This window comes from Alosa pseudoharengus, unplaced genomic scaffold (genome assembly GCF_046254945.1).
Source record: "Alosa pseudoharengus isolate Yale_2024_CS ecotype anadromous, Long Island Sound unplaced genomic scaffold, YU_APseudo_1.1 YU_APseudo_1.1_scf_18, whole genome shotgun sequence".
Lineage (NCBI taxonomy): Eukaryota > Metazoa > Chordata > Actinopteri > Clupeiformes > Clupeidae > Alosa > Alosa pseudoharengus.
The window spans coordinates 26,700,679-26,725,285 of NW_027468650.1; the positions used below are offsets into that span (position 1 = coordinate 26,700,679).

General features: G+C 43.0%; 1 pseudogene; it reads left to right on the forward strand.

Moving 5' to 3' along the window:
- The first annotated feature begins 18,937 nt into the window (after positions 1-18,937).
- On the forward strand, positions 18,938-20,488 carry LOC143131730 (histone acetyltransferase KAT5 pseudogene; annotated as a pseudogene).
- Positions 20,489-24,607: the final 4,119 nt, after the last annotated feature.

Consider the following 24,607-nt stretch of genomic DNA (forward strand, 5'->3'; position numbering starts at 1 on the left):
CTTATCGCGCAGACATACTGCCTTTGAGCATATTCAAAATTACAGTGTCAGGGGAAAAAAACATTTACAGCAATACATACCACACACAAGGTGGTGGTGGTGGTGGTGGTGTGGACCATTTAATTTAAACAGCCAAATGCTGTAGGTGACAGGTCTTTACCATAACCACAGCTGTGGGGCAGAAATCCAACCCTGCAAATCCAGATGCGGCATCCCAGCACGGCATCATTGAGCTTGCAAATTGAGCACAGCTGTAGGAACCCAGGCCAGGCAGGGAGGCCAATTACATGCCTTACAGCACTGTAAACGACTAGTGTGTAAAGAGAGAAAGAGAGCGATATAATAAAGGAGGAGCTGGAGGAAGAGGTTGGGGGCGGTGGGGCACAGAAAGTTCACATGGCCTCCAAATGGCCTCTCCTTCTCAATGTGAGATGAGAAAGACATGGGCTGGTACAAGCCTTAAGCCAAAGACACACCGCTGTTTTTTCATCTATTTTTGAGTGAGTCTTCACAGAAGATGGGGGCGAGAGAGGAAGAGAGAGGGCGAAGGCGAGAGCGCGATGTAGTGTTATGGTCATCGTGGCGGGCCAGGGTGCCTCGTAGACATGATGGCCAATACTGCACACACTGAATTATTATGGAACTAACTGTATTTTGGACATTTTTCCCCTACACATGTGGAAAGCAGAGACATCTTCTGGGTTATCTTGATTTATCTTGATTGGTGTACTGTCAAAACAAAATGCTTGTGGAGAAAGCCTAAGTGTCCGCAGGTTGAACTCAGTCATAAGAGTTGTGCTTTTGGCTAAGAGTAAGGGAAGGCAAAAACTGCATGTGCTGCTGCAAGAAGTTAAAAAGATTTTAGCTTCACACAGCGGTTGCTACATTGTCAGTCACTATGCGGATCCATAAATGACTGTTTGTGAGATACACCTTATGTGTGACACACCATCCTCACATACCCTCTGGAGTGACAAGCAGCCACACACATACACACACACAATGTGCCAATGATGATTGGCACTGTCTGGGTTTAATAGGATCTAATTCAATTTGCATCACAAAAACAAATCCTGAATGATTAATTCATATTTTCATTTCAGATCTTGTCAGGAGAGAGAGTGCGCAAGAATGAAAGCATGGGTTGGAAAAGAAATGCAGAGAGGAGATGAGAGGAGAAGAGGGAGAGATAGAGAGAGAGATATGTATGATAGTTAAAACTAAGGCAATCAAAAGGCATAAGGAGTATCTCCTCTTGAGACAGACTGTAATTAAGACTCCTCTTGAGACTGATTATATTAGGCCAATATCAGATTGAACTGGTGAAGGTACAACAAAATGAGATAATAAAAAATAATGTGGAAAAAATACTCCTCTCCCCTCTGATGCATTTACAGAGACATGACCATGGGAAACTATGCAGTTTTCATCACCTTCCACAATGATGAAAGGCTTTTAGCCAAGCTCGTCCTACTATCCCATTGGCTGATTTTTGTCAGTGATGTGCAGACGTGTGGCTTCCTGCCAGCCAGGAAATAGAAGACAAATGAGCAACCAAACAAACAAATAAATGAATGAGAGATCAGCCCGCCGAGGAAATGGCCGCCAAATTGATTTTAGCATGACTGCAAACTCCGTCCCAGGGGTTAACAGATGGTGGCCAGTATTCATAATGTCAGCTTGCTATCTACATCCAGACACTGTGTGCGCATGTGAGTCCACATGCTAAAGTGAGAGCGGAAATAAAATACAAAAAAGATGGGGTAGAGACAGTGACCAGAGAGCGACAGTGAGAGCAAGAGTGAGAGAGAGAGAGAGAGAGATTAGAGCTGTGTGAGAATCCATATAAGAAACTCAGTCAAGATTGTAAGACCGTAATAACCAGTATGCCTGCTAAGTTACAGTTTTTACACACTCTAAAAGACTAGATCAGCTTCACGAATAACATTTGCTCTGTAATGGTGACACATTCATCAACTGACTCTGAAACATAAACAAACACACAGGCACTTCCGATGCTGTTAGCAGACCAAGGATTAATTATATAACTTCCAGTCAGAAACTAATGAAGGATGCTCGTCTGTGCACGACACCCCAGCATTAACAACACTGTGACAGAGGTGTCAGAGCAATCAGTATGCTAGCAGTAGAGGGATAATTTAATAAAGCTTTAATTTGACACAGTTACAAGGTAAACAACCGCCTTGGAAGGTAAATGGTTGCTTAGGCTGTGATGAGGGAGGGTGCCAATGCAAAGGGCAGCAGCATATGACTAAGGTCTGAACTTATCTTTTGATGCCTCAAGATATACTGCGTACATGCAATCAAGATGCTTCTACTGTGTACATGAATCTTGGGATATCAAATATGCAGTCTCTACTGACCCAAAAGATGCATCAAATCTCAGTCCAAAGTCATAATATGCTAGTGTTCTTTTGCACATTCTGGAGCAATTGGTGAATAATGCAGGTCTTCGCAGGCCTTATCAGATCCATGCCATCGCTGGCACTAAGATGGATATGAGATGGCAGGGGAGAGCACATCCAGGGCTCTGAAAGCGGTCACCATAAATGTTGTATGTCAAGTTTTTCTTTTTTCTTTTTGGTGCTCAGATTTTTTTTGAGAGGGCGGTCAGAAAGAGGCAACGCCAGAGCAGAGAGAAAAAGACGAGAGAGACAGAGACAGACAGACACACACAGACAGACAGACACACACAGACAGACAGATATGAAGTTTGATGCAGAAAAATGGATAGAGAGAGAAATAACCCCAGATAGGCTCCCATGTTGCCATGAAAAAACAACAACAATAATAATAATAAGAATGATTGGCACACTCCGTTGGCTCATGCCAAATGCAAGTAATTACAAGCTTTTTCATTTTTCTGGCCCAGGGTTGTTTGCTTAAAAAAATAAATAAAAATAAAAAAAAACACATTCACAGGACAGATTATAATAATCATGGTACTATTAAGACTACAGTAAAGATTGGTAAGTGTATATCATTTTCCTGAGGTTCAGTCTGAGACATGAACACTGAGTCCATGTGGCAGAGCACTGGTAAAGGTTCTGACTAGTCAACCCCCCCTTGTCGAGTCTTCGCTCAAGCATTCCAAATCCAGGCTCACAGTATGCTGGGTAATTGTGCCCTCCGAGTCTCCACATTTGTCCCCTCTCCTCCGCCTGCCCTTCTCCTGTCTCTCCCTGCTTTAAGAGGCATTATTCAATAATCCCCAGTAATTGAGTGAATGGCAAAACATGGAAACTGTCAATACCGCTGACATTTATCATTCGTCCGCTTTTTAGTTACGCCGCACCATCATTCTGTTAATTACATCTCCCAGGCCCCTGGCATTGAATTAGCACGCACTGTCAGGAGGTACAGATGAAGCATGCCAATTAGGTTGCCCGGGCATCGTCTCTCTGTGCCAGCCGAAGCCACTTTTCCTGAGCTGGTTACGGTGCACTGGTATAATGATCGTCGCAAGAGAAGTCATGAGTGGCACAGACAAACCATGCCAACATGGGCTAGTAGCGCCAGCTACAGCAGGCAGCCATCAGATGTTGCGGTCACGCTTCACTGAAGTTATCAGAGGAAGAATTTTCTGAATACTTGTGGGCTGGGGGTGGGGTCTCCAGGCTCCCTGAGGACCTGCCTGTTTTCTCTGATGAATCACTTTCATGTGGACGGAGAACAGCTTTTAAGAGAGCTCTCAGGACGCGAGGATGGCAGAGGCCTCGCCACAATCAGAGCACTGAGGAGGGCTCTTACGGAGGCGGACTGCAGTCCAGATTGCGGTTAAATAAGTAAGCGAGGAAGCCTGGCCGGCGTTGCGTTGATCCATTTGCACTGAAATGTCAAATATGTCTCTGGCTAGAATGGTCGAATTGAATCAATAAATATTTATGAAGACAATGTTATGTTTGCCATGTTTTCTTCTCCCATTACATCTACTGTCCCGCTTACAGGCCCAGTTACACTGAAAATATTTTATGATAACCAATGATACGATTATGTCCATTCTGATCACTGTATTTATTGTATATATACACTGTACATAAACAGTATACACACACTAAACAAATCCTCTGCCACTAAATAGTTAATAGTAAATAGTATAGGTGCAATGATTCAGTCTATAAGTCTCTAGACATAATATTGTCAGTTACTGGCTTGACGTATGAATACATTTGCCCAAAGTTGGGGACCAACTTTGTACATGGTTGCCATGAGGGATGTGTGATGAGACATGTAAAACATCATAATTGCACATATTTTCTTTTACATTCACACTACAAGAACATATTGTGATGACATGGAGCCTTACATTACATGAACCTGTCAATATATGCTGACGATGCAGCAGTCTCTGTTTCACAGCAAATCATACAGTATGCAGTAACATTTCCATATCACATTGATGTGTTTGGGCAGTGTAGGCTATTTGGTATGGAAAGTGCTGCTGTTCTGTTTGTATGCAGAGATTTCTCCAGGGACCTTCAGTGGCCCATGGCACGGGAACACATTTTTCACATCACTATTTGCACTACAACACACTGGATTTGTCAGCCCTGCACATTTGTCTTTGTCCCAACCTGAGCCTTGTGACATTGGCATATAGTTTCTAATACTATACAGACTGCCTTGTATTTGCACCTCTCAACTGTATGCCGACACAAATGCTGTACTTATGTGGAATTACACCTCAAAATCAAGGACAATGAAGGCCTACTGTATATATGCAACAGTGCACATGTCCTTCATTCTGTTACACAGACAAGGAGAACCTCTGACATAGTGCCTTTCATAAAGCAGATGGCTGGTGAAATGCAGTGGAGAAACCTCCTATAACTATTGTGGACATCAATCATGGCACTTGGAAGGCCATGTTTACTGTTTATCGCCTGTTCCAGCAAGGCCTTGTCAAAGAACAAGGACCTAAATGAATAAGGATGGCTAGTATCTAAACGTTGAAGAAAACTTCACCTGCACAAGGACTGGAAAGCCAAGGTTCTTCCCCAACTTAATCTGCACTGATAACATCCGTGTTCTGGTAGTCCACATTAAGGGTGTCACATCATTTGCTTTTTTTCTCCCCAGCCCAGATGAGAGATCACAGGACCCTGTCTGAGTTTCTATCTGAACCGCAAACTGTTAAGAAATAGAATGATATTTCTCCAAAAGAATTCAAGCAACACAATTTGTTGATGTTTTATGTTTTAGCGTAACAAGTTCAGATAGAGATGGGATAGCAGCACTGGAAATAATCCCCATGGGCTTTAAACAAAAGCCACCGACAACAGCAGTGTGTTTGGCTGTGTTGTGGTTTCTGACTTAGCCATTGACGAATGGCAAACCAATAAAAATAACAAGGAGGTTCACAATTGATGATGCTCCTGAAAAGAAACATGTTTTTTTGTTATTTGATTTCCTGTTTCTGATTAAATCCAAATATTCAATTTCTGCTCTACCACGGTGTCTGGCTTGTGGACTTTGGGAATTGATTTGTTTGCTTTCCATGTACTTTGTAGTTGTCTGTGTGAAGTACCTCCACTCGATCAAAGGGAAGAGCGAGGGCGTTTGCCTTTTTGGCAGGTTGGGGTGTAAGACGATAAGGTTCTCGTTCTAGCTGCATAGGTATTCACTCATAACATACTGCATACACATTCAGCTCATTCACATAAGATTTCCCTAAAGCATTCAGATCATTTGGACTTTAATGACATTTAAAAACACTTTCTTCCTGGCTCCTATAAGTATGTGCTCATGACAGCGCCGCAACTCAACTCTCTGGAAATACAACTGCACCCATCAAACATCTCATCCTTTTTCCATAAAGTTTTCCGCGCTTTAGAGATTTACAGATGGCCAATATTATTCTACGAGCCAGTAAAACTCTCCATAAACCCGAGCCCATTTCTGTTTTCACACTCGCTGCATCTCGCCAAATGTCTTTCTCGCTCGGCTTTTATTATTCCCACTGTTATTGTTGCTACTAAAAGTTATGCTTATTTTCCAGCGGCGAGCGTCGTGTCATTACTCTCCCCTCAGATGGGATTATACCGCCTGGCTGGTGTAGTGTGTGGAATCTCCCCTCCCTGGTAATGAACAAAGCTTAAAAACACCAGACCTAGGGGCTTGTCAGAGGACATCAGCCTCATAGAGGAACATTTGTGTTGTGAGCACATGGGCACAGCAGTAGTGTCTCGGAGATGGAATTTAACACAGAGACTTTTTATATTAGTTATTTTTCCGAATGCATGTGTGCGTGCGTGCGTGCGTGCGTTGTGGAGCTGGGGAGGGAATGGTGACTGCATGGGGCTATGTGATGCAAGAGAATACATCCCAGGGTGCGCCAACAAGAGCACTGATTGCAAACATCAGCAAAACCCATTACACTGTAATTAAGAAATAGGGAAATACAGTGGCAATTAAAAACAGCACACATGCACACACATGTGCACGCACACACACACACACACACACACACACACACTTCAAACAAGCTCATTAATTATGTATATTCTCATTCAGTTTTAGCTTTCTTGTGGAACTAATAAACCGCTGATCATTGTGTGCTTTTCAACAAGGTGATAGAGAGCACTGTAATACTTTGCCCACTATTCTACCAGGGCTGTGACCCTGCCAGCTCATTTGAGCTGAAAATAACACGCGGGTTGGAGGAGGGAAAATGAGCAGGCGTTAATGATCTCTGATCAAGATGGTCATCTACTTAATACCAGACAGCCTGATGAGATGAGACTCAAAAGAACGGAAGAAAATGTAACGAGCAAAAAGGCGGCAGATAATTAAAGCACTTCAGTGGGAGCCCTTAATGCTCATAAGAAAATGCCGGAATGGGGGGCTCATCACAGAAGAGAAATTCTCAGAAGAAACCTGAAAAGTTAGGAGTGTGAAATGCCACATTAATGAAGTTTAACTCCATTTGTGCCTTGTTAAGCTTGCCACTTAACATTCCAATGTGAAAATGAGACGAATCTTTGAGAAAGGCACCAAAGCCTTGGCAAAAATGGGAAGATGTGTGCCTTCATTCCTTGAAGACATGAGGGAACGCAAACCCAAAGCTAGCTGTTTGAGCAATGACTTCTGGTTAGAGAGAGAGAGAGAGAGAGAGAGAGAGAGAGAGAGAGAGAGAAATATTATGCCATACATAGCCTACAGGACACACCTGAGGTTCCTGATGCAGAGCATTCACTGGAAACATCACCAACGGCCTCAGCACACAGTCTAAAAGCAAAGTGCCTCTTCAGATGCTCACACACACACACGAACAATCTCTGCTAAGCGCTAAACGCCACCAATTCCTTAAAAAAAAAAAAAAAAAACACAACGTCTTCAACCAAGTCTCGGGGGCTACACGTATTTAAACAGAAGAGCTTTGGCCAGTACAGAAGGGAACCCTGTGGGGGTTAAGGCAAAGACACAGTGACCTCAGAAACCAGACTGCAATTCACCGTGGAAGATTCTCAAAGTGTGTTCTCAAGACACCTGGGGCCCAATTTAAACTCACAGGGTCAACATCTTGGCTGGAGGGAGTGGGAGAAGAGACTGTGTGTGTGTGTGTGTGTGTGTGTGTGTGTGTGTGTGTGTGCTGTGCAGAGTCAGGATGAGGGATTGTGTGCAGAGTGTTAAGGGACCCTGGTGTGTATAGAGGAGAAGGCAGAAGGGAGGTAGAGTAGGAGAACAAGGAAGAAGCACCCTAGAGGAATAAAGGGATGGGGAGCTTTCTGGGCAAAATCCTCCTGCCTTAACAAAACACTACTGACCCTAAGAAAACACCGGAGGCAAAACAATGTCCTTTCATGAAAAGGCTAAAACGGGGAATGAAATCGGATGGAGCTATCTGAGCGATGGGCACAGAAGTCGTTTTTCTACATTTTTTGAAAAGTTTTCAGTTAAACCAATACTTCAAGTCCTTCAGAGCGCTTAAGGCATTCGTTTATTCAACTGCAATTTTAGTCAACATCACTAAGCAGGAAATCCCATGCTTTTCTACAGCCCCCATCCATAATTTTAATACAGTGCATTTAGAATAAATTATGAAGTAATAAACCCTCAAACCCTTAACTTTTAGTGCACCACAACAGTAATATCTCCAAGAATCACATAATACAATGTGAATGCCTCACATGAAGAGTGAGTTGCATAAATCATGTTTAAGATCCCAAGATGATACAGAAAGTCATATTTTCATGCAGCAGCACACACTGGAAGCAACACTGATTTTATTGACCAATTCATTATGTCGGAAGCTGACATTCAATTGATTCAAATGATACAAAACTGGACATTTCAACCAAATGTCATGAGTTGTTGTTTATGAGCATTGCAGGCTGTTAAATTTGTATACTTCCGGTCCATTAGATAGTGCTGTAACATCACTTACCCTACTCTTACACATTTGCGTTAGGTTACATGCCGGTGGGTTTTCCCGACGGTCAGGGGTATGTACTATGGTTTATGCCTTGAAGCTAACCATAATTTGATTGGCTGATGCCTTGCGATACTGTCCGTTGGTGCAGCAAAAGTTGAACAACTTTTTGACGGAGGCGGCAGGAGCAACGCAACACAATAGAAACACAATACAAATCGGCAACAGATGATGTAAGCCAATGTAAAGTGAACGAGATGCATCTCCAGCACTGCATTCAATGCAAGCATGTGTGCGAACACCGTCAATTCCTGTTTGCTTATAGGTTGTTCACTGCAACAAAGCTGGCTGGAAAAGTTGATCAAGACAAAAAGACCATATAAGGAAGAATGAAGTATAAGATTAATGAAGAGGAACACTGTTTGGACAGGAGAGAAATGTCTCAGAACCTATAAACACAGCCTTTTAGATTAAATTAAGCTTTAAAAAAAAAAGAAACGGCATAACTATTAAAATGCACTCCAAAGGGCGTATTTGAATAATGACCTTCAGGCCCACACCAGACGTGCAGAAATAAACGCCTTGGCATTACGTTGTATGTGTTTCATTCTGAAACACTTACTGCGCAACATTACTGGCTTATTGAAGAATCGGCGATTTTCTGCTACAGTGACTTCCTATAGGACCACTGCATTAGACCACCCTCGGGGCCTGCTAAAATATGTATAGACAAATGTACAGTCTACAGATGTGTGGAATTGGTCTGAATAATATATACAGTTTGTTGTATAGGAGGGGCCCAGGGCTTATTAAGGGAAATTCCACATGGCGATGAATCTTTAATGATGATTACCAATTCATTGTTCTAGTGCTTCATTCTAGTCCCTCGTCTTAATGAAAACATAAAAAAGAGCCAGAAACATAAATGAAGGAGGCAGAAGGTGTGGGAACATCACACTGGCCTGTTACTGCAGTTCCCACATCAATAGCAACTGTAAAGATGTCACATCAAATTTAACAGTGAGATTATTTAATCGACTCCAACACACAGCACGTAACTTGGATGCTTTGGGAGTCAACGCCAATCACATGAATGTTTGGCAACAATACCTCAAGTCCCCCGAGGCAGCTGTCACTCAGGTAAAAACATCAAAGATCACCCTCAAACCACTCCCCCTCCTTCTATATCTCTGAACCTATAGATGTACAGGAGTAGCACACAGTGCAGCAAAGGGCCATTACAAGATTTCATGGCCATCTCAGCAGGAACGGGAGGAGTGTGTGTGTGTGTGTTTGTGTGTGTATGAAAGAGAGAAAGAGAGGGTGTACATGCACATTTTCATGTTACATGTCGTGGTGAGTTGGCCTCTGCTGGTGTGGTAGAGATGGGTTAATTTTTGAAGAGGCATGTGTCGGAGATCCTCTGACAACACTCGTTTAAGCTTATTTATTTCTCCTTAATGTCAGTCTGTCCCAGATACTCTGCTCATCAGCTCTTACAGTCAATAATGACTTCAATTTATCCCCCCCCCCCACACACACACACACACGGTCTCCCTCCTTATCCATGTATAATGGAGGCTACTCACCACCATACAGAATTGATTCGGAAAGGCGTGGGGGGTTTGTGCTGCTCTTCTCCTGCTCTTCTCCTGCTGTATTGATTTCAAATAGTATAGTTGAGCTTCTGATCACTAGGTTGATAGGGAACTAGAGGTTCATTAAGGCTGTTCTGCTGATTAGCACGAATGTAGTCCTTACCGAGCCAATACAAACCGTAATGTCCAAAGCAGTAAAAATGCTATATGTGGTACACACCACTTCAGCCAGCAGCACTGCAGACCCTGCATTCCCTAATTTACTTTCCAGGGATCTGTAATCATTGTGCTCTCAATTATAGAGAATAATTTCCTTGTAAGCAAAGAGAAACATATAAGGCTATACTACAGACCGAAGTTACTGACATACAGTATTCTATAGAGGAGGGACTTATCTCATAGGCACTAGATGAAAAGAGATGCGTTCAATATCGACAGAGCCAACAGTGGCATTTCAAAAGACCAAGGAAAAAAATCTGTGTGTGAAGTGAAGTTAGTCGGAATAGAATGAAAGTGGAGTGCCTATGGTCAGGAATAACTGATCCTTCACACCCAGGCTTATCCGCTGCGGTATTATGGACCAATAACAATAACAACAACAACAACGAAATATCATCCTTGTACTTGAAAAATTAGGCAGAAACTACAACAAAAAGGAGTAGGTGGAGGCTTTAAATTGTCAAATTAAAAATCCATCTTATTTTGGGGGGGTGGAATGGGGTGGGGTGGGACACGGGGAGCTTTAGTGGGTAATTAACCTCCATTTCCTCAGCGAGGTGTTATGTTGAGCACGATAAGGGCAGACCTGAAAGCCCACAAACGTGATTAAGGCCCATCAGAGGCAAGTGCGGCGCTGGGGAAAGTGAAAAAAAATCTGAACCACTTTCATTCTGCTTTCTCTTGGCACTCGCTCTCGTTTCTCTCCCTCATTCCCTTGCTCTCTCTCTCTCTCTCTCTCTCTCTATAGCCAAAAGGTGTTGAGGATAGATCTGAGGTTACACGAGAAGTGTGCATTTTCCCATGACTGGGTTTTCAAAAAAATAAATCAAATTTTCCGGAAGGGGACAGAAGTAGCCAGGGTTAGGCAGTGAGTCAGGAACAAAACAGGGGCTGCACCGTTTAGCTGTGAATTTTTACAAGGCAGACATTCACATTGTTTTCCACCTGCTTTGTAAACACGTTCTTTGTTATTATGCCCCATTTGTCAAAGAAAAGGGAACACAATGACATTTTGTGGCGCCTCGAGTCACACTCTTACAGTCTACCCACGAAGCACACTACTTTAGATTCTCCCTGTTCACCTACAGAGGCAGATTTACCCCCTTATTAATAAAGTCTGTCAACACCTTCAACTTGAAATGACAAAAGAAAGCTGAACACATTAATGAAAGCACCGAGGATATTATATCCAATTTATGTGTAGGTAGTCTCCAATTAAGAGCATACCCCATGGCAAGGTCTTGCGGAACAGAAGGGAAACAGGTTGTGTGTGTAGTTTAAATGAAAGAGTGTTGCTGGGATGGCTTTGGCAATTCATTCTTCATAGACACAAAGAGTTGCAGGCTTTTTTTAGTTCAGTGTTTGTTGGTGACTACTTTGCAGTGCAGTAACTGTTTTAGTTTTTTTGGAAGGCAGACCGAAAGGGAGAGAATCCTATGCACACAGGAGCACCTACACCATTTTAAGCCTGATTTATTCTCCCTTTTAGTACGAAAATAGAGACCTCGATTTCAAAAGTTGCTCTATTTTAACCACATCCATAATTAAGCGTCCAGAAAACATGCAAAAGAAGTGTGAACTGATGAAAACCTGAATGAGCATTACCTACAATAGCAAGGCCTAAAGTCCTGAAGCCATCTGTAGCATGCAGAGAACACACCCAAACTTTTGAAAAAATGTCACTGCTTCTTTTCATTGTGCTATACAACGGAGTGTGTGTGCGTGTGTGTTGACTGTATACACTGAACACTATTCTGTGTATTGTGGTGAACACATTGATGCAAGTAAGAGGCTGCACTTTTTATGTATGCATTACTATTAATGTTCTTCCTTCTGCAAAAAAAGACAAATCTACAGACACAGACACACACACACACACACACACACACACACCTGAAGACATCAGTACACAAGCATAGCCCAAGAGTAAAAGATGCAAGTCCCACATGTGAATCCTGGGCCTTAATGGCATTCCTGGTCTTGTATCTGCTGCCTATTGCCCTCTACCCATTGTCCCCAGTCTCTCCACTGCTACCATTTTGCCATCGTCTTGAGAGTGAGAATGTAAACATTTCCATATAGATTAATGTGTCAAGCATTTCCCCTTACATGCTGAAATGCTTCTGCCAAACCCCCGCCTTGCCATATAACAACACACATCTTGACACTGCTGGAACAGGGCTGGGCTCACAATGCAGCACATTAAACTCACATGCTAGCAAAGGCAACCATCATCTAGTAACTGCAAAAACCTGCTAAAGAAATGAAGATATTCTTCTGGCTTATTCTCATCACAAAGTCACTCATTCTGTATACAGACTGTTACTATTCTGTTACAGACTGAGACATTATAAGCTTAATGCATCAGACATCGAAAACTACATACCCAATCTTCAGAATGCAAGTAACATTCCTAAACAGTCCCTAACACACACTAGCCCTGTTTACATGGCACCAGAAATGTCACTTTTAATCGGATTGATGGCTCATTACGAATAAAAAGGCCTCATGTAACCACATCAACAGATCGGATTTGGCCCAATCCAACATTTTCAAACGGAGAGGTGCTGTAGGCTACTCCATTTGATTAATCTGTTCAAAAAAATCTATCTATCTAAAAATCTATATAGCTGCTTTCAGACATGTCCTCCGCACTATATGTGGATCTGTGTCAAACAGATGTCCGACCCTTCGGGTGATTGACATGATGCTTACCTGCGGACATTATGCGCGAACGACACACACGCACATGAACAGAATCTCATTGTGTGGTTGAGTGAGGGGTGGGGGCTTCCAGGGGGCGGGATATGACGTAGGGCCCAAGTTCGCAAAAGGCGGGATATGACGCAGAATATATGCGGCCGCCGTCACAGCAGCTAGTACTGTTTTTGTTTTACCACAGACAGCATGGAGGGCAAATACAGCGTGCTCATTTTGAATGTTTTTGCAACAATGAAGCATGTATTCTGTTACATCCACAACATCCGCAGCATCAATGAAAAAAATTGGAGCGTGACCTACTGGTGGTATGCTACATCAAGTGAATACAGGACAAAAAAACTGTCTCTTCTGTGTCTGGGTCTCTACTGTCTGTGCCCTTGCGTGCAAAGTCACTACAGCTTTGAAGGACAACCTGTCAGCGCGTTTTATCTCCATGCCAAAGGGGGATCAACTTCAGAAGACAGTGGAAAGATTCATGGCCCAAGGGCACAGGTGCACAATAGCCGGCTTCAGACCGTTGAGCCATAGCCTGGCTAGCGCCACCACTTCTCAATGAGACGTGGTCTGGGAACCAAACGTTTTTGAAAAAAATGCCCAGATCCGTTTATTGGGTGCCACGGATGTCTATCAAATGAGTCCTTGCATAGCTCATCATTGTCTTGCTTTCCCCCTTGTTCTGTGATTGGTCTCCTATCTCAGGCGAAAATTTGCTCCATGGTCTCCAGGCTGCCTTAGCAGCGTGAATCAAATCGCACAGGCTAGTTGAGCCAGGCCAGGCTAGGGTAATTTGAGGGGCCACCTGGTGATAGTAGCCCAGGCTATGTACAAGCCTTATGAACCTGACACATTTGTGTTCAGACTATCAGGCCATTAGCCTCTCCGCATTACACCTCGACACGACGTAACCGCTATCTCTAAACTCATTGTAGCCTACTAGCCTGTGACCAGCCTTATGGCAATAAATATTTTCTTTGTTTTATTTGGCTAGGCCTTATTCATTCTCAACAAATATTGTGCTCAGCAGTGAGGTCATGAGGAGAAGGCTATATTCCAATAAATAGAAAACTGACTGTGTTGCCTACAATTTATTAAATACAGACAAATCGCACATTTTTTTAAATTACGTTTAAAAACATTACACGTTTTAAAAATGCCAAAACAACTGCACCAAACCCGAAGTTTAAAATACAAACAAACAAACCAGTGTCCATTCGCCAGTAGCCTAGGCCATGGAGTCGTGTCAATGTGCTATGTGAGAGAACAAAATATGTTTGAAAGTGCCCATCAAGGCACAGGCCATGAATGAAACTATGAGGGCTCACAGGTTTGTGTACGATGGACCTGTCCGTTTTCGTGGTGGTAACAGGGCTCTGGCCTCCACACTGGCTCATGAGGTGGGTACTGGCCATGGACCTGAGGGAGTGGCATCATCTGGACCATCTGCTGCAAGAGCAAGTTGACGTCGAGGAGCGGTTGATTGATCTGAGCGCTCTCCTTTGCCCGGTCCTCTCACGCTTCTCTCCATGCGCATTCTTCACGCTCCTGGTTTCTCAAGGCCCTCCACCAATCAGTCTTCCCTCTCGCGATCAAGGTCTGCCAGCAGGTCCCTCATCTCTGCCACTGTCTCGGCGTGTGCCTTCCTCAGCGGCGAGCGACAGGGTGACACTTGAGAAAGAACCCAAATGTCATTAGATTCAACAGAATTAAAAGCCAGCTGCTAGTTATATTTCACGAAAAGTTTAGAATGCCAACAGAAACAAAAAATTACCTATACTCGAGACCGACTGATTCAATGCCGCATCACCGCCCTCAGCATCACTGTCCGGCATAAGAGAGCTCTCGAAGGTAACGCAGTCTCAGATGTGGACGGAGACGGTTCCTCGGACTCAAGTCTGGGATGCACCTGCCACCTGCATACTTGCAGACACCCTCAATGGTCTTGTCGAGAGCCTGGACCCCCATACTGCATCGCACAAGTAGTAATACTGGAACGTTTTTCTGTCGTTCTCACTCCTGTTATTGTGGTCGACATCGTTGTACCGTCTTTTCAGCGCCTTGAGCCTTGTGATTATTTGTGCCTTGGTCTTCTGAATGACCCTGGCATTTAAGTGTTCCCGCCACATGGATGCATCAAAGAAACATCATCAATACGCCCTGTCACGTGGTGTGAATCCTACCCGCATGTTCTTCGCTTCGTTCAGACAAGCGCTCATTTACATAATGTCCGTCTGAAATAGGAGGAGAGTAGTGTAAGAGCTGGCTAAGTTATGTTGTTCAGATGTTATGTGTGTTATGTTGTCCCAACTGCTTGGCATCCGCAGAATATGTGGACTTACACCTATGTCTGAAAGCAGCTTAAGTAAACAAATAACCCGATTATTGGAATTCATTTATTTTTTCTGTGCAGGTGTCATAAATAGGCGCAATGCACAGTGACATGACAAATGAGCTTCTGGAGTGAACAAAATGGCAGTGAGCACATAAACGAAAGGGATTGGTCTGTATCAGACACAGAAACAACTAAGAATTGAGACTCAAAGGTCAATGAGCAGAAGCACATCGTCTTCTGTTATATTTTCACAGATATACTACTTTGCACATTGTAAAAAATGACTCTCGGATTAAATGCTTTGGAAAATGTAAACATGGATTACGCTCTGATTTAGCATTCAGTTCAGTTTAAATCTCTAATTGGAAAGATTTCAATCAGATTAAAAAATGTCTATGTAAACGCAGATACTGTTTGCCTACAAGAAGCCATGATACGTGTGTGTATAGGGTTTGTCTCTGGCAGTGATCCTTATAAATACAGACATGGTGCAGACTTTTACGAGATAAAGTTGTTTCTCAGTGGGTGTATTCCTGAGAGATTATTGTTTTTACACACGCACACTACCATACTAGGACCTGAGTTTACACTAAGCTGTATTAATGCATAAAGTTGACAGGTTAATGCACCTCACATTCTCACTCTTTCTAATTCTGCAGTGAATACAGGATCACATAGGCCTTCCAGTTCAGTCATATATGATGACAGCACCGCATGCTACCATAGGCTAATTGACTAACTGACATGCACAAGTTAGTGTCTGTGAACAGGAAATGTCACGTCTGTATTCTTCATGCTGGCACTTAAGAGGGGAAAGGCGTCACTGAAACATCCGCTTCAGCTCCTGCACTCCCATGAAGATATAGCTCTCATGATTAAAGACAGGAGCTCGTCTCTCCTGTCTAAAGGGAACAGCCTTCATCTCAGATCATCCAGAAAATTAGCACCACTCCCCTCGCCACACCACAATCACATGTAAAATCAAAGTGCGGCAGGAAGGGCATTCAAAGTGACGTCCATACAAACGTGGACAGAATCAGCGACTTTAGAAAGCTCCTCAATGTGTTTAATCTCCATTCAACATAAGATGGCAGAGGACAGAAGTGGGAAGAGTTTTTTTTCCGCCTAGATTTAGTGGATAGATTTCCAATTCTTTTAAAACTCCTTACAAATATTTTGAATGGTCAGTGTGATCATGATCATCATCCCTTGGGGATCAATAAAGTATCTATCTATCTATGTGCATATGAAGATTCACATGTCCTCTGCTTCTAATTTGACCATAAATCAGTTAGTCACTTATATCTGCAGTAATCCAATTCACAAACACTAAAACCTGCACAAACTATTATGAAAGCACAAATATTTTACTTTAATAGTAGAAACTAAATCTACTTAGAATTCTCTCACCTGACTTGAATTTAGTTAGCATACATCTTGTACGGTGTACAAGTACATTGGACACACAATCAAAAGTCATTTCTTTAATCAATTTTCAATCCCAACAACTTACAAAACATGACTATTTTTACTGAGTAGTCAAAGGGGATGAAGTAAGGTGGTTAAGGAAGAGAAGAGAGGAGCTGTGAGAGAAGGACCCCAGAGGATCAGATGATAGATAGACAGCTTAATGATTTACATGGTCAGTGGTGCCAGAGAAAAACACTGATCACTCATGAGTCCAGTTTTCTCTGTACTTCTGCACCATCTAAACTGCTCCTCTCCGCTGTACTCTGCAGCGTAGTGTTCATCAGTGCTTGTGCTTAACATCCACCCCTTACAATTATTGATTATTGAAAACCACAAATTGCATGGGTGGCTTGGTCAAAGACCTCAAAACATTTCAAGACAACACGCCTCCACTGCCTTGCTGACAACTATTTCAGAGATTTTGTAAGAAAGAGCCCCTTGAGCACAAGTGAGTTTGTGATTATGTGCATTCTTACTGTGTGATGGCCTCATAAGGCTTTATGGAAGCTGTGTGGCAGCAGCTGATCTCTTCATTCAGACAATCATGTTGACTTGTAGACTACAGCTAGCAAAGGAAAAAACATAAAAATGCATGTTGTAACAAATTAGAAATGGGCATAGCACGCAATAATGCAATGGGCATATGTTTGCAATAAAATGAGCAAATCAGTAAAAGCAAAAGTAAGCAACTGCAGACTGAAAACAGAAATCATTACACCCACAGGCTTGGGATTTCACAAATGTTAGGTCTTACATGTTCACAAAAGGCAACTACAAGAAAATGAATTAGGAGTTACCATAAAATATATTCCAACTGCTCGACCTCTTTCAACTAACCTTAAACATACAGACATACAGTATGCCTGCCTACCACCACATTCTGATACATTTCACCAAGGCTGCACTGTGCTTTAGGACAGTCATCAAACTGAGGGTCGGGACCCCAGGGGGGTCGCCAAAAATATTGAAGGGGTCGCGAAATGATTTGCATTAAATGAATTGGATTAAAGACATTTTTGTAAAGGTTTTTAGTGAAAGGCTGCCAATGACATAGGCCTAATGCCTTTGATGTTGACATAGCTAGAAGACATTTTCTGCCTCTGCTTCCAATGCCCATCTCACAACATTTTAAAACCAAATTCTGCCTGTTAGAGAGAAGGGGGTCACGAGACTTTGCCGATGTTTTGGGGGGGGTCGGCAGACAAAAGGTCTAAGAACCACTGCTTTAGGAGTCAGGGTACCGACTAAGTCAAAACCAGCTGTTTCTCGTGAATTAACTGTAGGCTATAGCATGCAAAATGCAAACGTTATTGTTTGAACCTAGGTAATGAGTCAGAATTGCCCTTTACAGAAGTAAGCACGACACACTGCAACACTTAGGCTACGTAAAATAATGCTGCTAAATTTTAATTAAACGGGTTGTTAATATATCAGCTATATCAGATCAGTTTGGTAGGCCTACTCATGAATCTTGAATGAACAAATAGCCTTACCACTGTAGCTCGGCTTGAACGTGAATGGGGAATAACGCACGAACAATTACTTACAGTAAATTCACCTCCCAACATTTGGTTTTATATAAATTCTGCAATTAATAATTTACTTACAAAATTTTGCACTCAAGGCAGGTCTGCTTCAATGTTTGCAAGCTGTACAACTTCAGTCAACAACAGCAGGGTGAAAAAACAAGTGCGCACGCACAAGGTATAGGCTAGTCCTGCTGATAGCCTAGCCACCATAACTTAATCACAAACTAGGCTATTGATGCTAATAAGAGAGTAGGTAGATAGTCGGGTCTAAATGCCACTATTTGAATGCCACTGTTGTACAATGGCATTGTTCCTTCTGTAAGCTTGGTCTGCAACAGGTACATTGATTTCTTTGAGGTTCTCTAAAAATCAATGCAAAGAATGAAGTTAGTTACCTAGTTAGCAACTGGTCCAGACTCCAGGCTCTGTGGAAGTGTGGTGGAAGAGTGGGTGGATCTCAGCATGAAGCCTGATTCACAACAGCTGTCCTAAAGTAACTGATAATGAGTTGATTGCATCTCGGCCCATTTGTGAACCTATAAGAAACTGTGATTTTCTTCAGACTGTCTCTGTGATATTGATTTTTGACAGAGCATAAAAGCTGTATTGTGAAGTAGGCTAAGCTTATTGCTATAGTTTGATATAAGCTTCTGTTTATTTTCCATCAGTGTTGTCAGCCATGGCAGCAGATGTCATTGAGGGATGTCGTCTTCCTGTTCTACGGAAAAATCAGGAGAATGAAGATGAGTGGTCCCTGGCTGAAGTTCTCAGTGTAAAAGAAATCCCAGGAAATAAACTTTACTATGTCCATTACATTGACTTCAATAAGCGTTTGGATGAATGGGTGCCCCCAGACAGGCTGGACTTAACCACACTTCAGATGCCCAAGAAGGAAACTAACACGTCTCCAACAAATGGCCAGCTTGGCTCAGGAGCAGCCTCCCCTGAGCAAGACATGCGGAGGGGTCTGCAGTTCAACATTCAAAACATTACCGATGTATCCAAAGACCACAACTTAATCACTCTAAACAAAAAATCTGAGTCTATATGCTTGGCATCACAGGCATCCCCAGTAGTTTCAAAGCTTTCACTTCCAGATGCCACAGAAGAGATATCCATAAAACAGATGGCAAAAGCAACCACAAATCCTAAACTGAATGGCCATGACAATGACGAGGGCCATGATCACCTGACCCTCACCAACAATTGTGGAATCCATCGAATGGTTCCTTCTAAGCGTGGCAGGAAGAGGAAGACCCATTGCGTGGTGCCTGAAGAAGACTCTCAGGACAGCTCTGACGGAATACCCCCTGCGCCCCACACAACAGGCAGCATGGCGCCCGACCGTAGACAGGATGACATAGTCACACGCATGAAGAACATCAGTTGCATTGAGCTGGGGCGCCACCGGCTGAAGCCCTGGTACTTCTCACCGTACCCCCAAGAGCTCACTGCCCTCCCTGTCCTCTACCTCTGTGAGTTCTGCCTCAAATACCTCAAGAGCCTCACGTGCCTACAGAGGCACCTTACAAAGTGCACCCTTCGCAATCCCCCTGGAAACGAGATCTATCGCAAAGGAACGGTCTCCTTCTTTGAAATAGATGGCAGGAAGAACACGACCTACGCCCAGAACCTCTGCTTGCTGGCCAAGTGCTTCCTGGACCACAAGACACTCTATTATGACACCGATCCATTCCTCTTTTATGTGATGACCGAGTACGATTCTAAAGGCTTTCATATCGTAGGCTACTTTTCTAAGGAGAAAGAGTCATCAGAAGATTACAATGTCGCATGCATTCTAACACTGCCCCCTTACCAGAGAAGAGGTTATGGAAAACTGCTCATCGAGTTTAGCTATGAGTTATCCAAGATGGAGGGTAAGACGGGGTCTCCTGAAAAACCCCTCTCTGATCTTGGCCTGCTATCCTACCGATCCTACTGGTCCCAGACCATACTAGAAATCCTGCTCAACCTGCTGTCAGATTACGGAGAGCGACCCCACATCACCATCCAGGAGATCAGTGAAATGACTAGCATAAAGAAAGAGGACATTATATCCACACTACAGTACCTGAACCTCATCAGTTACTACAGGGGACAGTATGTCCTGACCCTCTCTGAGGACATTGTGTTGGGTCATGAGAGGGCTATGCAGAAACGCCATCTGAGGATCGACCCCTGCTGCCTGCATTTTACCCCAAAGGACTGGGCCAAGAGGGGTAGGTGGTAAAGCAGGCCACTTAGAATTGTTGGCTCTCACCAAATTATAGCAAAAAGAAAAGGTCCATTTTGCCATCATTGTATTCTTTTTGGTTACTTTTGACCAGCTCATATTTATTTGTTAAACATGATGAGACAGTGGAAAAAATAAAGCATCAATGCTTTGGTTATGTCTAATGAATTTTGTAGTCTCTGGTCTTAATGCTTTTCTCAAATATTAGTGTCTTTATTAAGAGCATTAATAAAGACACTATTACAGTAGTTGTGTAAGGTGCATATGGTTTTGGAGAAACATAAAACAATGTGCGGAAACCATAATGTATAATTGTCTATTGATAATTACAAGTATTGCACTATAATGTTCCTTTTCTTCTGTTATTTTTGATTGTGAAGTGGAATATCCATTTACACACACAATTCATTACAGAATTGTGTCATTTTTAACAAAGCCAAAAAGCATAATGTGATGAGTGGTCTGCCTCTTCTAAAACCACACATTTCTGACCACTGATTTATAATCACATATCCTTTAACAAGAGCTTCTTTGGAATTCTCATCTAAAAAAAACTTAAAATGAAGATACAGCTCTGTAGAAAATTAAGAGACCATTGCACATGTTTCTGATGTCATCCTATGGTTGCTTAGTAACATGTGAGTGAGTTGATGGTCAAATAAAAATTTGCAATGGTCTCTTAACTTTGAATATGACCGTCAACTCATTCAAATGTAACTCAGCAACCATAGGATGACATCAGAAAAATGTACAGTGGTCTCTTAATTTTTTCCAGAGCTGTATATCTACACAGCACACATATCAACAACAACAATACTCTTTTTTTCAGGCAATGGAGGTCCTGAATGTTTTAGTGTCCCCAAAGCAATCGTTATGCATTTAGCATGTCATTGTGATAGTGTATGTCAAATGAGAAGCAAGCTCTTTACCACAGGTTTGTCATCAACAAGTGTGATTCATGTTTGTTTTTACAAACCATTTCCATATTGGCTTCCCTGACTGACAGTAAGATCAGTGATTATGCACAAATCCTATTTTCAGAATGGTGCTCCATCTTTTCTAAAGCGGTTAATTGTTAATCTAGCAAAATGATAGGACACCAAGTAATTGTTTTCCCAACTTATAGGGCCCCCCAAGCACAGACACTGTAAGAAATTGTCTGCTTGCCTATACAATACTTCCACTTAACTGAGGACAATGATACTGGACCTAGGCCTACACAGTAGGCCCACCACTTTCATCCAGTCAGGGGATACTGGCACACAATGAGATCTGCGAGCTTCAGTCTCTATCCATGCTGCAAGGCTGGTTTAGCATTACATGCACAGCACTAGCACACTGACAGAGAGCTTCAAAGCAGGGCGGGAGGGGGCACGCCAATCCTCCATTCATCAGCACACGCATGTCTCCCTGCCTGGGGTAGGTGTGTCAGAAGACTGGTGCTTTTCTTTGAGTGCATCTCATTTTCGCCCAGAGGAAGGGTTTTTCATTCTGTGTTCCAAACGCCACCTCGCACCCACTTTGATGGATCTGCCAACAGCATAAGCCTCTCAGTGGAAGCAAAGCATGGCGATGATTCTCAGCAGATATCGCACAGTATCCATGGTTTCCTTCTCATATCCACCGCCATTTATTTAAATAGTTCATGCAAAACAACAGGGACAGATATTATCATCACTGATGACAGTCGGAACAGAAAATGTAAATGTAGAACTGTAAAATATTATATCTCCTCCTAAAATTTATATCTCCTACAGTGTTTTCAAAGACTGATGGTACCATCAAAGAGATAGTTTCCAACAATCATAGAGAGGAACTGTCTGCAAGTCTTTTCTGTCATCAAATTTCATGTAGTTTTATTGCAAACATGACTGGTATGCTTGTCAAGAAAGCAGCATGATCTGGGAATTGAAAACAACTCTTTGATAGTAATATAAAACATCTGTTCCATAACATAATAAATGCCTGAGAAGGTTCTTTGGATAAGGATATATCTCAAACCAATTAATGAAATTTCAATAGCATGCTGACAGCCAAACTGTGGCATTATCAATCACTTACCAGTTAATGACTTCCCAAAGATAAGTCACGACTTAATTTTCTATCAAATGAGGGTACTGTACACACACACACACACACACACACACACACACAGACTTTCTGACATATCTAATTTAACACTCCGACGGCTCAGTCTTGCAACACCCGACTGACAAGAACCGTCATTCATTGATAATGGATCACAGTTTCCTGTAAGCCCTGTACTTCACCAACCGCCACAAGGGTATTCCAAACCACCGGCTCTTCGTCCACCTTCGACTGCTCCCGTGAACAATGTCATCACATTTTTTAATGGGAAAGAAGACAGAGTCACTGAGACAGAACAGGGTCCAAAGGGGAACTCCGAGGAACACTGAGCAAGTCAGGTAGTAAGTGTGATATCCAGAGATGGACACCAATGCTTTAAAACACACACCAGTGGCCATTATGCTTGCATCAGGACAGTTTAGCTGGTGTTACCTGTCCCTATTTGATCTAAAATGGAGCACAGGTAAATGAAGTCAGAATGAAAACTCATGTAGTGCGCAGTCATGTCTCATAGCTGTCTCTTGAGGTGTAGGCCGTCTTTTTTTGTCACACAACAAAGATGTTCAGATGGTGACAGAGGACAGAAGTGACACCGTGGAAAAAAAGGGAGGGTGAGAGAACAGACAGAAAGAAAGAAGAGGATAGAAAAAAAGTGAAGTGGAGGATATGGAGATACTGAAAGGCAAAAAGAAGGTGGGTATAGAGGAAATGGACTGGAGGAGGGGATGGTTGCAGCTCTCTCTCTCTTTCTCTCTCTCTCTCTCTCTCTTTCTCTCTATCTCTCTCTGTCTCTCTCTCTCGGGTGTGGCAGGAGGGAAGGCGAAGGCCTGGTTTTTAATGAGGCCCTCAGGGGCCCAGTGTCAGACCTGCGGGGCCGACCTACTCTCCAACCTGGTCGTCTGCCCTCTGCACAGGATGCCGAGCGGGAGGACAAAGAAATGAGAGGGAGGAGGAAGAGGAAGACGAGGATGAGGAGGAAGCACCCTCAGGACCTCCTTTACCACTGACTGTTCCGCTGCAGCCGACAATGAAGAGGAGCGCTGTGAGGGGGAAACAGAGAGAGGGAGAGTGGCATCTGCGCATGTGTCGGACTAAAATAAAAGGAGCACCCCGGCAGATAAGAAACGGGTGTCAAAGAGAAGGGAAGGGAAGCTCATTTTCACCCTGCCGGCTCCTTATCTCTTCTCCATTCTTATTGATTTCAAACATCAGTGAAACCCTTGCTTTGTAACAGCATATGAAATGCAAATGGCAATGAAAAGCTATACATATTCATTGCAAATGGCAATGAAAGAGTCTAACTAATAACGCATGGCCATACATGAGTCTCAACATGAATTGAAGACTGGGAAAAGTGTCTTAGTGCACAATTATACAAACAGCCTTTATGATGTGCTTAAAGTGAGATGGTATGCAGTCAAATGCTCTCTCGCTTGTTTAAAAGGATTGCACTGCAAAGTTTGTTTCACCTCAAGCGGCAAGGGAGTGCTGTGATGGACGGATTAGGATTCTCTGTGTTTCTTCAGAAGTGATAATGACAGCACTCTCATTCACTCCGCCGAGTTGACCTCTGGCTATCCGCCGTGCCAGCACGCATGCGTGACGGGTCACAGGGGTGTCCAGGTCCGATGAGAGGACACCAAAATCAGAGGACTTTGTAGTAGTCATCAAAGACCACAAGCCAATGGGACATTCACATATGGCAAGCGGCTGGTAGCTTTGCATATCTGAGCTTAGATCATATCCACATCGTAATGGCCCGACGTCTCCAGGAATCACGACTGCTGTGCTGTGGTAATTGAGGACCTATGTCCTCCAGAGTGAGAAATATTTGAAAAACGAACATGCCACGGGTGAAAAAATCACACAGGCTTCATGTATTCCACTGCACATTGGCTATTGATCATTCAGGAGATTTGTTCCAATTTATCTCACTCTCTGAGCTGAAGTTTGTCTGAGCAGCCCTTTTAAGGACTGATTGAAAGGGTTGTATCTTAAAGGGGGGGATCTATTCATAGCCATGTATAT